Source organism: Dermacentor albipictus, chromosome 1 (assembly GCF_038994185.2).
Source record: "Dermacentor albipictus isolate Rhodes 1998 colony chromosome 1, USDA_Dalb.pri_finalv2, whole genome shotgun sequence".
Lineage (NCBI taxonomy): Eukaryota > Metazoa > Arthropoda > Arachnida > Ixodida > Ixodidae > Dermacentor > Dermacentor albipictus.
The window spans coordinates 194861790-194878185 of NC_091821.1; the positions used below are offsets into that span (position 1 = coordinate 194861790).

The 16396-nt window shown below is 47.7% G+C and overlaps 1 long non-coding RNA gene across 1 annotated transcript in view; it reads right to left on the reverse strand.

Annotated features, from left to right (window-relative positions):
• The window catches only part of LOC139056195 (uncharacterized), a 32765-nt gene extending 19127 nt beyond the window's left edge, over positions 1 to 13638 (reverse strand). Inside the window, exon 1 of the long non-coding RNA XR_011512205.1 lies at positions 13566 to 13638. This is a non-coding gene — a long non-coding RNA (uncharacterized lncRNA). The remainder of the gene's footprint in view (positions 1 to 13565) is intronic.
• Between the last annotated feature and the right edge of the window lie 2758 nt (positions 13639 to 16396).

The window sequence follows — 16396 nt, forward strand, 5'->3', positions numbered from 1 at the left end:
AAAGCTTTGTGGAACCTGAAGGCTTAGCGGCTGTAGTAGGTGGTGACGCTGTGTCGCGTTTCTCCGTCGCCCGGGCTGACGATTGCGGGGCGCCTTCGGGACCAAAGTGTGCTGCTCGTCTCTTATCGAGATGTGCCGTTTCGTCTTGACGGCTCACCACGGTTTCGCTTAGAGAGACTCCCACGGTACCTGGGATCTGTATGATTTAAATCGGATTGTCAGAAGCGTATCCGGCATCCCCGGAATAAACGAGTTTACAATAAAGCGGAGGTGCACCGCCGTTGCCATGCCATTGTCGTCCAGCTGTTGTCACCGTCGTCACGCCATCATCGGTACGCTGTAAGCGGTCTCTTAAGCCCGTGCACTTCAAGTACCGCACTAGTGCACGAATCGCTTTTCGAGCCAGTGACGGTTGTCGCCATGGTCCGAGTATCTTTGACTCGGTGAACGGTCTCGAGTCTAGTCTGTGTAAAGTTGCCCGCAGAGAGAGGCGTTGGACATCGTAGCGAGGGCAGGTACACAATAGGTGCTCGATGGACTCCTCGCACCCACAGGAGTCGCACATCGGGCTCTCGGCCATTCCCATACGGTAGGAGTTCCTACAAAATGTGCACAACGTCATTGTGGTCAAACGTGTTTGTCATGGTCTGTATGGCGTCCGCGCTAACCTTGCGTGGATATCATTCGTTACAGAGACTGTTATATGTCTTTTTGATTGACAAGGCGGTACGATGGAGGCCACAAAAACGAATGTAACGTATGAGATCTGGTTTATGAACCACTAGGTGACCCGAAGAACTGTAGTAGTCAGTCTTAACCGCAGTTTGGCGACATAGTCCTTTAGCGGCTTTGTTCTTCATGTGTGTGTGTGTGTGTTTGTGTGTGTGTGTGTGTGTGTGTGTGTGTGTGTGTGTGTGTGTGTGTGCGTGTGCGTGTGCGCGTGCGCGTGTGCGTGTGCGCGTGCGCGTGCGTGTGCGTGCGTGTGTGTGTGTGTGTGCGTGTGTGTGTGTGTGTGTGTGTGTGTGCGTGTGCGTGTGCGCGTGCGCCTGCGCGTGTGTGTGCGTGTGTGCGTGCGTGCGTGTGTGTGTGTGTGTGTGTGTGTGTGTGTGTGTGTGTGTGTGTGTGTGTGTGTGTGTGTGTGTGTGTGTGTGTGTGTGTGTGTGTGTGTGTGTGTGTGTGTGTGTGTGTGTCATTACCGCTCGCGGGAGTGACGCAGGACTGAGATCGCATGACTCCTGATATTATCGCATGACCTCTGACATTAGACACTGCCTACGGCACGCTGACAAGTCCCTGAGCTTACATACCAGGACTTACGTCATAGCTGCAAGCCACAATGTGCACGCGTCATCTGATTAGGCGCCAAGAAAGGGCTGCGAATAAGACAATTAGACAATTAAAAGCCCAGAAGATCTGCCAAGGTGGCTTCAGTTTAATGTACCAGACTACCCATTTATTACCAAATTAGACAAAGTGAAATTTTGTTGCAGTTGGCTTTTATAATTTCACTGAGACTGGTGTATAAAATGTACTCTGCCAGTTATTAATTTGTGATATGATTTTATGAACGAAGGTTGCTATTATTTGTTCGTGAAATCACAGACCAAACTGGAATAATACTCACTTGTAAGCACGGTCAATATCATAACTACAGCCGCGAAAAAAGAGCTACACTGACCTGTTGTAGTGATGTCTTTGCAAATAGCCTAATTGGAGAAAAATCAAGTTAATTTATATTTTCTTACAGTATTTTCTGGCGTTCTTACGTTGTTACATCTTTCCCTTGCTCCCCTCCCCTTACAAAACACACATACAGAGAGAGAGAGAGAGAGAAATTGTGTGCTATTCCATGTCTCTATCGTGAAAACTTTGAAGACGGCACTGCTCTTGCAGATATGGCAACATACGCCGTAACATCAGAGTTGACAACTTAAGGTACGTATAAATTCATCACATTTATGAAATATACGAACAGCTGAAGAGTGCAAGACGAATTTCTTAGCAGGGGTGGTAACGGTTAACATCACCGCTCTTTTCTTTATGTGGAAAGCTTTTGCGAAGCTTTTCGTGTAGGAGAGGAACGAGCATACTACGCAGGGTTATTAGTAAAAAATAAACATGTTCCTAAGGGTGGTCCGGGTTGCGCTGCCCACCTCTAGGTGCATGTTCCGTAACCAACTCGTCCGGCTTGTTGTGTTAATTCAAAAATAAACTCCGCAGTTATTGCTGAGGTCAAGAAATAAAAGTGCAGAAATTTCTCCTCCTGCAATCGCATTTTTTTTTCGTCAGGCTGGTCTCTTAAAGATCCCGACGGTAAACAGAGCGACTTCTTTCGGCAGGAAATGCAGCGGCACGTAAAAAGGGTCTGAGCACCAACACAAGCAACGAAGGCGAACAAAACCTTCGCAAGAATTAAGCTTCGTTTCGCAAAGCGGAATTGGTAGAATGAAAAGAGGAAGCGGGCATCCAGGCGTGTGTGCGGGGAACTCCGCTTTATTGCATGTAGCTTCGTGAATCGATACGTACACAGGAGGGCTTTCCAAGAGACACAGGGGTCCGCGCGCGCGGAATGCAAACAACACAAAGAAAGGCGCTAGCAAAGGAGAGAGAATACCGCGACATAAGGGCAAAGAAAAAAGGAGGGAAAGAAAGAGGAAGAGCCTCCTCTAAGCAAACTACGCGTGCCCATGAGGATGGTTGCTCTATGAGGATGCGAGGCGGGGATTTGCTCACAGCGTTCGTACAGCGACTGCCGGTAGGACGAGGGGAAGCCGTCGGGTGTGAGGAGAGAACGATAGCCCCGAGTGCGCCGGACACATAATCTGAACGCATTTAAAATAGGGAGTGGCTTTCCCCATCTCCCTAGAAAGGCTCCCTCCTGGCAGGCGTCCCTGCTGGCGTCATGGCGCTGGCTGCCCGAGTCGCCGCTTCAGGTGAAAATTAAAACCGACACGCAGACGAGGGGAAATGTCGTGGCGCTGAGAGAGGAGGCAGCCAGGCGTTCACGGGAAAGAAAGGAGGTGATATGGCGGCCGCGCGAGCCTGAAGACGATGGCGCTCGTTAGGAAGGACGCCATATTGAAAAGATTTACCTCCCCTCTCCCCCACCCCATCACCTATATATATCTCTTTCTCTCTCGCTCTCGGCGGCGCACCAACAGCAGTCCAACAAATTGCAGCGGCGTCGTTGGCCGCGGAACACGCGATACGGTCTTCAGCGGTGCGCGCTCCTGGTCGCGAAAGAAAGAGATCTTCGGTCGACCGAGTGATGGCGTTGATCTGTGCACTGCTGACGCCGGCTTCGGAAAGCACGAGCTGGCAGCCCGATGCAGGCGTAGCTTTTTATTGACACGCGTGTCGAGGGGCAACGCACTTTAGTCCGCTGCCTGCAGCAATCACTGAGTATAGCACGCCGCCCTTCCTTTATTCACTTTCCTAAGTAAAGCGGAGAACACGTCAAGCAAATGAAATCTAGTTGGGTTTCGATTTACGGCAACCTGGTGGAAGCAATGCACGTGGCGCATGAGCATCCGCTCAATACCTAGCACGCTTTTGAAGATTTGTAGAAAGGGTGCTTTTTTTGTAGCTGCACCAAATTTTTAAAAATTGTTTGTGGCAGATAGCACAATTCCGATGCTTGATGTAATAGTCGACCATTACTTCTACGAAATATCAAAATACTTACTTATGTAATTAACATAATTATGTTAACTAACTTTGTTAATTATTAACATTACGGTCACTATTTCTACCTGTGAATTATAACCGGTGACATCGCAAGGCGTGTTCGCTTGGAACGAATTCTCCAGACTGAACCAGTTTCGAGATATCAATTTTAAAGTGTTCGACAAAATGCATTAGCGTTTCAGCTACATTTTTAAAAAGAAAACGCTGTTTTATTCATTGAACCGCAAAAGTAACTGGAACACCACTGCATTTCGTCGGACACTTAGACAATTATTATCTCGAAACACAGACACACACGCCTCCATATATATATATATATATATATATATATATATATATATATATATATATATATATATATATATATATATATATATATATATATATATATATATATATATATGTATATATATATATATATATATATATATATATATATATATATATATATATATATATATATATATATATATATATATATATATATATATATATTTATTTATATATATGTATATGGTCGGACTTGGACCTAGATTTTGAAAAAACCTATGCGTTCTTCAGAACAGAAATCACGTGGATGTTAGCGTTCATCTAAACATACAATACCATTTTTTCCTCGTCTTCTTTTCTTCTTTTGTGTAATTAGCCCAGATACATTAATTAACTTTTAAAATGTAGTTTGAAATGTTCAGGCGTCAATAGGAAAGTTGTGGAGCTCCAGAAATATTGCCCAACCCAGGCACTTCCAACGAGATAGACCTAGCGTGGTCGTTTTTATTCGGGAAAAATGAAAGGCCGTGCAGTTTTAAAAATACTACGTCACAGCGCGCTCTGTGCGCCCAAATGCGCCACGATTACAGCGCTCTCAACCGTGCTTTGTAAAAAACGTCGCTCGCTTCTCGCCTTTCGTGCTGGCCACGACAGAGCTTCGCGTTGTGATTGGTTCAGTGATAAACGCCAGTGGGTTCAGGCGGCAGTTGAAATACAGTGCGGCTCCCGTTTCTGCTGCGATAATTGCACTCTCACGCTAGCAGAATGCATGCAGAGGAAAAATGACAAGCTCATGAGTTCGAATTTTGGAGCAAGAACCCAACAAGCAAACACGCATTATAACAAGCTTGATAACGTTATGTGAATTACGCTGGTTGTCACAAAAGGAAAAAGTGTAAACTGACACGGAACGATAGCCCCGACTGCGCCGGACACATAATCTGAACGCAGTTAAAATAGGGAGTGGCTTTCCCCATCTCCCTAGAAAGGCTCCCTCCTGGTAGGTGTCAAGTCCGGTGGCCTTGCAGGCCATGCCACTGGCCCATGCCGTCCGACCCACTGGCGTTTGAAGGCTTCGTCAAGCCAGGCTCGGGCAAGGCTGCTGCTGTGAGCTGGTGCACCGTCGTGCTGATACCAAGTTCGCTTTAAAAATGCAATAGCAAGATCACAGCGAAAATTGCCGACTGGGCCTTCCAAGATGTCGTTCACTTGCCGCTGAGCAGTGAGCATGTGGTAAAAAAATATGGGGCCAGTTATTCTTCCGCCAAAGATACCGCACCACACACTGAATGACCATTGGTACTGGTGTCTGGTCTGCACCACCTAATGCCGGTTCGCATCGCTCCAGTAATGCGCATTAAGGATGTTGACTGGATAATTTCTGGAGAAGGTTGCCTCATCTGTCCAGAGCACTTTGTCAACAAAATTCGATATTTCTTCACTGTTCACAAGGATCCAACTTGAGAAATCAAGCCGCTACTGAAAGTCTCTTTCTTGCAGCTTTTGATGCAGTTGGAGGCGATACGGATGCATTTCAGCCTTCCTAAGAGCTCTTGACACTGAAGACTTTGAAATGCCGAACTCACCACTCACATCACGCACGCTGGAATGAAGGCTTGCAGTCATGAAGCCAAAATATCTCCTTCAGCCTCTTCACTGATGGTCCCCTTTCTGTGCCGCGACTTCTTGAACCAACTTGTTTCTTTCAGCGTCAAGTAACTCCTCATAATTGTGTTCGCGCTAGGTCTTCACTCCCATTGTCAATTTCGGTATACCTTGGCAGCTTTCCTCTTGTCGCCCCGTGCCGCTCCCAAGGCTAAGACCATGTTCGCCTTCTGGTCGCTTGAGTACGGCATGCTTTAGGCACTGCAAACAAAGTCTTCGAAACCGTTGCGCGGCATGACAGTAATAGACAGTTGAGCTCACATGCATCTAGCCGCTGGCACAACTTCGAAGAAAAGCGGCGTTGTAACAAATGATGCTCTCTCTCGCACAGGTTCAAGATGTACGATGCATGTTTTGTGTGTATTTTTTCTATTCGGCATCGAATTGAACGCTGCACAAAAAATTGCTCTCCTCGTCATATCGGAATAAACGGCTGATGACGGCGCGTTCTTCGGCAACAGGAGAGAGCAGCTGCTCACGAAGCGCTTTTTCGGAGCGCCGTCGCCAGCCGCTGCCGGTAATGTCAGAGCCGAGCAAAGGTTGGAGCCCTTTCTCATAAGTGAAGGGAAGGCGCGCCGTTGGCGATGTTTTTACAAATAACTCATGAAAGCGCTGTAATCGTGGCGCATTCGGGCGCACAGAGTGCGCTGTGACGTGGTATTTTTTTATATTCCGTGGGCTTTCGTTTTTCCCGAATAAAAACGGTCAAGCTAAGTCTATCTCGTTGGGAGTACCTGGGCTGGGCAATATTTGTGAAGCTCCACAACTTTCCTATTGACGCCTGAACGTTTCAAGCTATATTTAATAAGTTAATTTATTTATCTCGGCTAATTACTCAAAACAAGACGAGCAAAAGAATGGTACCGTAAGTTTAGATAAACGCTGACAACATCCACGCGATTTCTGTTCTGAAGAACGCATGGGCTTTTTCAGAATCTTGGCTTAATTTAGCTGGGACACCTTGTATATAGCTTGCCGGGAGCGCAGAAAAGGCGGGCCCACTATCATATCAGACGAAAAATTTTGCGAAGAAATGCGCGACAATCTTTGAAACTGAACGTCTCAGCCCATCGCGGCATGTATACTGATGCGGCATGTTTTCCTTGGAAACCATGTGCGGATATTGGGCCGGGTCAGGATTTCCGCAACATGCCACCATTCAAACTTCGTCCCCCACTTTTTTGAGGAGCGTTATGGTCAGACGTAGAAGCAAAACGCGGCTGTTTTCAATATTGTCACGCAGTACTGATGGTGAAGGAAGCAGCACAACTGTAAATGACGAAACTAGCATATTATTGGGCGAACCTGTGCCCTCAAAAGCAGGCTACATTCAAAGAACAACGATTAGCGGCTAACACAGTCGGCGGTCGGCCAAAATCTGATCAGCGGGTCAAGCGCAGTGGCTTATATACGTGAGTCATCGCAAGTTCCAGAATAATCGCTGGTGCACGCGTTTATTCCAGAAAGTACTACATATCCAAGTACATGCGCGACGCGATTACACAAGGTTCGGTGACAACAGACAGCGGATAGAGCCATCGATAACATTCGAGAAACTTTTGATACATGCAGGTGTGTCCTGCGCTTAGCGATAACAGTCGTACGTTAGCCGGTGAAAACACGGTCACGCGATAAACAAGTACACGTGTCAACTCCCCCTCCTCTCAAAAAGCATCGTCCCCATGCTAACACGAAAGCAAAACAAAACTACGCATAATGAAGAAAAAAAAACTGCAATAACAAAAATATTAAGCCCCTAAGTTCGTCAGTGGCTGTAGAAAGGCTTAAGATGCACCACGTGGATGACTTCAGGTGGTGCGCGGCACCACTGTGATAGCGAAATGTCGTCTGGCACAACCTCATAGACCATTTCGCCAATGCGTCGGATGATCTTGTAGGGTCTGAAATAGCGGGGCAAATTGTCTCGCTAAGTCGTCATCGGCGTATCGGAGTCCAGACCTCAATACGGTCGCCGAGCTGACACTCGACATCGCGTCGTCGAAAATTGTAGTGTCGGCTGTCGTTTCTTTGCTTGTTCTTGATGCGCAGGCGGGCGAGTTGTCGGGCTTCATTGGCGGGCTGGAGATAAGCGGCGACATCGACGTCCTCCTCGTCGGTGAAGGTGCGGCAGCATGGCGTTGAGAGTCGTCATCGGGTTTCCGCCGTAAACCAGGTTGAACGGCGTGATCTGCGTTGTCTCTTGCACCTTCGTGTTGTAAGCGAAGGTTATGTACGGCAGGACGGCATCTCATGTCTTGTGTACTACTTCAACGTACATTCCAAACATGTCGGCGAGGGCTTGTTCAGCCGCTCCGTACGACCGTTCGTCTGCGGGTGGTAGGCAGTTGTCCACATGTGGCTTGTCTGGCTGTATTACAATATGGTTTGGGTGAGCTCTGCAGTGAAGGTATTTCCTCTGTCGGTGATGAGGACTTCTGGGGCACCATGTCGCAGCATAATGTTCTCGACAACGAATTTAGCGACTTCGGCCGCATTACCTTTAGGCAGAGCTTTCGTTGCGGTGTAGCAGGTAAAGTGCTCGGTATCCACGACGATCCACTTGTTTCCAGATGCTGACGTTGGAAGGGTTCCCAACAATCCATCCGGATCAGCTGAAATGGTCAGCAAGGAGGTTCGATCGGCTGTAGCAATACCGCCGGCCTTATTGGTGGTGTCTTACGTCTCTGGCAGTCTCGACATGTCTTGACGTAACGGGCGACGTCAGTGGTCAGACGCAGCCAATAGTACTTCTCTTGTATTTTTACTAGCGTACGAGAGAATCCGAGATGCCCGGTTGTCTTGTCATCGCGCACGGCGTGCAGGACTTCTAACCGGAGTGTTGCGGGCACAACGAAAGGTAGTTTGCGCGTACTGGCGAAAACATCTTCACCGGGACGTCGTTGCGTAAGAAAAACGAAGACAATCCGCACCTAAATGCCCTCGGGATAAAGTTGGCCTTGCCTTGCAAGTACTCAGCAAGGTGTCTCAGCTCCGGGTCCACTCGCTGCTGCTCGGCAAAGTCGTCTGCAGTTATTGCACCTAAAAAAACGTCCTCAGCTTCGTCACCTTGGGGCGGCGGGTCCACCACGGGAGCGCGAAACAGGCAGTCGGCATCAGAGTGTTTTCACCTAGACTTGTAGATTACAGTAATGTCATATTCTTGCAGTCTGAGGTCCTTTAATTTCGCTATCCAACACAACGCGTGATGGTCGCTGGTGGCGTTGAACGGCCTGGCATATAGGTAAGGGCGGAATTTTGCTCTAGCCCAAATGATGGCGAGGCATTCCTTTTCAGTCGCAGAATAATTCCATTTCGCTTTTTGACAGCGACCGGCTAGCGTAACCCATCACTCGTTCAAGTCTGTCTTCCCTCTGGACTGGGATGGCACCGAAGCTCAGGCTACTGGCATCAGTGTGGATTTCTGTATCGGCGTCCTCGTCGAAGTGCGCAAGTAGCGGTGGCGACGGCATGCGTCGTTTTAGTTCTTGAAACCCGGAGGCCTGCCGCATATCCTACTTGAATTCGATATCACTTTGATGTGTCAGCGACTCAGCGATGCGTGAAAAGTAATTGACAAGGAAAGGAAGAAAGGAAAAAGTGGAGAAGGAAGGAAGGGAGGTTAACCAGTTTAGCCTAACCGGTTTGCTACCCTACACATGGGAGCGGGATGGGGGGGACGAAAGATGGGAAGAAGAGATAGAGAGCATATAACACTGCACACACATCGTTGGTTACAGTCCCCTCACTCTTGCGCGGTTCGTGACATCACTGTCACAGCCGCTTGTCCAAGCCCGTCTCCTTCATAAACCGAAGTAGTCTCTTCGTCGCCTTCAGCTGCGATGTCTTCTGTCGGCGATATGTGAAAATGGTTGCAACTGATAATGGTCTATTGTCAAGGTGTGCTAGAACGGACGCCATGGACTGTCTCTGAACATTATATTCAGGACAGTCGCACAGAATGTGTTCCAGCGTCTCCTCGCAAAGACAGGCATTGCAGAGAGCGTTGTCGGTCATTCCAGTGCGAAACGAGTAAGATTTCGTGAAGGCCACCCCTAGCCATAAGCGATAAAGCAGGGGGGCCTCACTTCGGTGGAGTCCAGTTGGCATACAGAGATGCATCAAGGAAGGCAGGTCGTGTTGACGATTGCTCCGGTTGGCCTGGCTGCTTGGTGTGCACCATAGAGAGAGCGTGATCTCCCGTGCAAGCACTCGAAGTCTGCTGGCTGCGTCGGACCGTGAAAGTGGTATGGCCTCTTCCTGTGTGTCTTCAAGAGCTGTCCGAGCGGCTTTATCGGCGTATTCATTTCCTATGACGCCGCAGTGACTTGTCAGCCACTCAAACGTCACATGATGTCCTTTCTCATGTGATGTATGGAGTAGGCATCTAATATCGAGCACGAGCTGTTCGAATGGCCCGCGACGCAGAGCTGATAGCACAGATTGTAGGGCTGCCTTTGAGTCACTGAAAATTGACCATTGTCGAGGTGGTTCCCGATTGACGAAAGAAAGTAATTGGCAAAGCGCCTCTAGTAGGCACACATGCCAAGGAATCTACACACTGCCTTCTTGTGGATGGGATACTGGAACTTTGTGATGGCAGCTGTCTTCTGCTGGTCGGGGCGGACTCCAGATTTGCTGATGACGTGGCCTAGCAACAGAAACTCATCGTAAGTGAAGCGGCACTTTTCCGGCTTCAGAGTGAGCCCTGATGACTTGATGGCCTCGAATACTGTCGCAAGGCGCCTAAGGGGATCGTCGAAATTTCCGCCGAAGACGACGATGTCATCCAAGTCAACAAGACAGGGCCACTATTTTGTAGCGATGCCTTATGCCTTATTGTGTGCTATTCTTATCATCCACCACACATGGCCGCCTGATCCCGTTCATAATGTGGGCAGACCGTCGCTCTGACCACTGGCCAAGCGCGAAGTCTAAAAAAGAATAGAATTGGAAAAGGCATCGCTACAAAATACCGGCCCTTTCAATCATGCTAACACCGTGCCCATCACGTTCTGGAACGTTGCAGACGCCGAGCATAGTCCGAATGACATGACCTTGAACCGATAGAAGCCGTCTGGCGTGATGAAGGCGGTTTTTTCGCGAACCCTGTCGTCGACTTCTTTTTTCTTTTTAGATCCATCGACGACAGGTATTTAGCGTTGCACAGCGGATCTAATGCGTCGTCTATCCGCAGGAGGGGGTATACGTCCGTCTTCAAGATCTTGTTTAGTCGACAATAACCGACGCAGAAACGAAGGGTTCCATCCTTTTTCTTCACTAAGACTACAGGAGAGGCCTACGGGATTTTCGACGGCTGGATGATGTCGTCGCGCTGCATTTTCTTGCCTTGTTGCCTCATAGCTTCACGTTCTCGCGTCGAAACTCGGTAAGGGCTCTAGCGGAGTGGTCGAGCACACTCTTCGGTTATTATGCGATGCTTTGCAACTGGTGTTTGTCGAATCCTCGGTGAAATCGAAAAGCAGTCTTTGTATCACTGAAGAAGACTTTCGAGCTGTTGTTGCTTACTCATGGGAGACTTGGATTTATGTCGTAGACTGGTTCGAAAACTATGGTCGGCGAAGTATACATTCGGTGGAATCCAAGAGGTCTAACGCATTGCTGGTTTCAACAATTTCCTTGACGTACGCGATCGCCGTGCCCTTGATGTGCTTGAACTTCTGGCGGAAGTTTGTCAGCATCACTTTCCCTTTCCCTCAGTGCAGTCGAGCGATCCCTCTTGCGACGCAAATTTCACAGTCGAGAAGCAGATGTTGGTCACCCTCGATGACGCTTTCTGCCTCTGCAGGTATTATAGTGCCGATGGAAATGACAATGCTGGAGCGAGGCGGGATGCTTGCTTGATCTTCGAGCACACTCAAAGCTCGCTGACATGGAAGGCCTCTTCATCGGCATCGCTTGGTCTGTGAACAGCATTATCGGCTTCGACCTCAGGTCGATGATTGCGCCGTGTTGGTTCAGAAAGTTCATGCTTAGAATTTTGTCTCGCGAGCACTGTTGTCCGGAGGACAACGAACGTCGCAGGGTAGGTCCGGTCATGAACTGTAATTCTTGCTGTGCAGATTCATGTCGGCGTTATGAAGTGTCCTCCAGCTGTCCGAATTCAAGGGCCGTCCCATGCAGTCTTGACTTTCTTCAACTGGGCGGCAAATAATCCACTGGTTACCGAGTTGTCGTCTCCACTGTCAACAAGTGCGGTGACTTCGCGGTCGTCGAGAAGCACGTCGAGGTCGGTGGTTCTTTGTCTTCCGTTGCAGTTAGGTCTTGGCGTCTGATGACGGCTGCGTCGCGTTGACCTGTTGCTGGTACGTGGCGTCGTCAGGTCTTCTTTCGGCGGCATATTCTTGGCTTCCAGGATTCCTCGGGATGGCGGCGTGTCGTTGCTGCGTCGTCGAGAAAGATCTTGAAGCGTGGTCGTCGGCGGCGGAGCATCTTCGGCATTTCGACCTACAGCAACTGCACCCCCATCGGTTGGTGCTTTTAGTTTTCCGCATATGTGCTTACGGACTGGCCTCGTGCTGGGCCAGTGTATGGTCGGCACTGCGGCGACAGGTATCGTCCTGGCGAGGGCGAACGTGAAGGTCGTCGGGGTCTTCACTGCGTTGCGCTAATGTAGTCGGCGATGTTACGTTCACCAAGCTGCGGACGTGGCGCGTTGACGACGAAGCCTCGTAGGCCCATCTCGCGGTACGGGCATCGGCGGTAGACGTGCCCGCATCTCCGTAGTGATAGCAGAGCGAACGGTGGTCGAGGTCACGCTAAACACAGTCTTCCTTGGAATGCTGCGCGAGGCGACGGGTTGGCGGGCTGGCGGCTGCGGCGGCGGTGGACGACAGAACTGCGGCGTTGCCGGGCCCTGGCGTGGGCGCAAAGGATGAACGTGACGGCGGGCTACTGCGGCGAACGTCATCGCTTCTGGCTGGGACTGCGGCGATTGAGGGAGTCCGAGTGACTGTTGGATCTGCTCGCGTACGACGTCGGCAATCGAAGCCACTTGAGGCCGTGAGGAAGGAAACAACTTCTTAAGCTCCACTAACACAACCACTATGATGCTCTGCAAACACTCATTACGACTGCCTGGACTGACCAATTGTGGATAAAATGAGGAGCCCCACGTGAGCGCACTGCTGGTTCCTCTCTCCATCGCCCTTTACGTCTTTTTGTCTCTCCCGCCTTTGTTTTTCCTTACACATTTTCCTTGCGTAGGGTATTCAAACCAGCCGCGCGTCTAGTTGGCCTCCCTGCCTTTGCTTCCTTCCTTCTCCTGGACTCGTAGAACTTCCTTGCGCAATGCCCCTTTCCGCAATCGTCGCTCTGTGCTGATAAGCAAGTTCTAACAGTTTAGTATTTCACAATCCTCGTCCACTAAGTTCGTTTCTCAAAACGTCAATCCATTTCCACGTGGCTGCTGTGTAATTCTTTTCAATCACGGAAATTGTACCTCGTCTGTAGTGCGCATATTCTATCTATGTGGCATGGCATATGCTTTATCTACTCTTATCTCTCTCTCTCTTTAGTATCACTTCCCTTTTCTTTTTATCTTCTTTAAGCGGGTGGGTGTGGCGTCCGTTGCAGGACGTAATTGCTAGTATTTTTCGTTCTCTTTTGTGTCGTATTTATATTTTGTATATAATAATGTTAATAGCAATAACAACAACAATTGCAAGACTAAACAACAACAACAACATGATAATAATAATAATAATAATAATAATAATAATAATAATAATAATAATAATAATAATAATAATAATAATAATAATAATAATAATAATAATAATAATAATAATAATAATAATAATAATAATAATAATAATTATTATTATAATAATAATAATGATGATGATGATGATGATGATGATGACGATGATGGTGGTGGTGGTGGTGGTGTTGGTCATGACATGATTATTAGAGCATTACTGGACCTTGAACCTTCAGGACAGCGTTGAGAAATGCTGGGACATCTGGCTCGAAGACGACGACTTTTGGAGTAGTCCCTGCACAAATGTGTGAACATCAAGGCATGCAACTTACTTTCTCGTTCGTTGAACAGCTATTAGATATCCACACATTTACAAGTAGCGTATACGTTACATCCACTAATCAAGGATCATAAAGTCATATTCCTTTAGCTTAAGGTCAAAAATTTACCTGCAACCCGCCGTGGTTGCTCAGTGGCTATGGTGTTAGGCTGCTGAGCACGAGGTCGCGGGATCGAATCCCGGCCACGGCGGCCGCATTTCGATGGGGGCGAAATGCGAAAACACCTGTGTACTTAGATTTAGGTGCACGTTAAAGAACCCCCCCCCAGGTGGTCGAAATTTCCGGAGTCCCCCCACTACGGCGTGCCTCATAATCAGAAAGTGGTTTTGGCACGTAAAACCCCATAATTTAATTTTTTAAAAATTTACCTGCAAGTAGTCGGTTAACCTGGATAAGTCTAACGTGTACTTTAAGAAACGGTAGGCGACAGTGACTGCTCCCAAGACCAAACACAAAACCGCACAGGCCCTTCTATAATTAGTACAACGATGAAGTCATACCGAGGTGCACCTAAATCTAAGTACACGAGCACTTTTGCCTTTCGCCCGTATAGAAATACTGCCCAAATCCCTGCCAGGGCAGGGATCGAACCTGCGACCTCGAGCTCAGCAGCTCAACGCCATAGTCAGAGGTACGAACGTAATAACTGGAGCGGTCCTAGTGAAGTACGTATAGCATTCAATAAACCCAAGTTGCTGAAATGTATTGGCATTGAAAGTTCGGTGAGTCGGTGTTTGCTCGTGTTCGTGTCGTCGTTCATAATAATAATATTTGGGGTTTTACGTGCCAAAACCACTTTCTGATTATGAGGCACGCCGTAGTGGATGACTCCGGAAATTTTGACCACCTGGGGTTCTTTAACGTGCACCTAAATCTAAGCACACGGGTGTTTTCGCATTTCGCCCCCATCGAAATGCGGCCGCCGTGGCCGGGATTCGATCACGCGACCTCGTGCTCAGCAGCCCAACACCATAGCCACTGAGCAACCAGGGCGGGTGTGTCGTCGTTCAGGATGCAGCCTTTGTGCATTCGTTAAAAACGCTTTATAAAGCCACATCCGGCAAATGTGCACGTGTCTGCACCCTCCGGTAAACTTATCTTGTCAGTGTTATAGAATCCCTTTGTTATGCGTGAATACATATGTCGGTCAGGCCTGGTGATGTGCTAATGTGCGCCTTTAATGAAACCAAGAACGCTGCAGAAAGTATTGCAATGTCAATTGAGCTGCGCATAGCTGAGAACGTGGTTCTGTTCCTTTCTTTGATAATACCGTAATATTGTGCGTTCTTCACGATCTAAACACGAGAAACATCATTGAGACGTATATCATAATGATAAGCAAGCAGACTCCTGCGTAAGAAAGCCAAGTACCACCCTGTCAAAGCGATAAACATTGTTTGCAGAGGTATCATAGGCCTTGAAAGTACCGTGGTTTGTCTGTTTTTGTTTGTCACCAGCAAGTTCGGTGTCGCCCTGTGAATAGTCTCCTCTTCCTCAAAAATTCACATGATACTCAGCGCTGCCTTATCTTTTCGTTCTTCACGTCCCGTCTTTTTGCACTGTGCTGAAACGTATATTTTACGATGGATCTGTAAAATCACAAGGAAGCACGATCAAGGCTCAAGATGAATGTCAGATATGATTGGGCTACGGAACGAGAAGAACGGACAGATACGTCACCAGTGACGAAAACAGATTTTGGTGGCAAAAGAATATAGGATATAGTGAGCCTAGAAAACAAGAAGTACAAAAGAACCATGAGAGATAATACTGTGCAAAACGTTAAATTGAACAATCTCTTAAGTCGATGAGTACATCAGAAGGCAAAGTAGAAGGAAGTGACAAAAAATAAAAGAAAAGCTTAGCTTCTAAAAGAAGTATTTGCAAGACACTACCTTGCATGGGCTAGTTGGTTACGAGTATTATGAAACATGCTATTACAGCGCAATTGTAGACGATACACAAAGAGTTACACAGAACAAACGACGAAGTTAGGCGCTTCTCCCTGTATCTCTCGATGTCCCGTCTAAAATTGCCCCGTAAAAGCACGTTTCATAAAGAAAGCCTAGTTTATTTCGTAGGCCTCTGTTATACATTGCTATGGAATCTTCTTAGGTCATGTCAACACATGGTGGCCTGGCTGCCTTCACTTTAATATAAAAGTTGCAACTACGACGTCAGTTCAGTTAACAATCAAGTATGTTACCTGCGTCTCTATTTAAACGATGTACAGTACTTCATGTCTTGCTTTAGTGTTCGTATGCTTAATGGCATTTCTGGCAGAATAATGAGAAGGGGGCACAATCTATTACGTCGGTATTCTTAATGGGCGATAAGGAGCTTTTCAATATTAGCAAGATGCGTGCCGCACTAAATTATTGCGAGAGCGCCACCGCAACAGAGAGTGTGCCGAGCGGCTTACCTTTTCGCATCCCAGTAACGCTTGTTACATTGTTTGCTTGTATTTACGCGACATATAGTAGGAACGGCAGCATGTCCTATCGTATACCAAATAGAAAAAGAGAGATGCGTGACCATTTAAATTCAAAGATTCGAGCACTGTCTTGAAGCGAAAAGAAGAAACCATTGAAAGGAACAATGCAAGCTCAGACGAAGAACAAAAACAGGATGCGCACGTTACTAAGTTTTAACAACGATTTATTTCGAAAACAGGCTACAATTATACGCTACCAGACACAGTCGCCATATACAA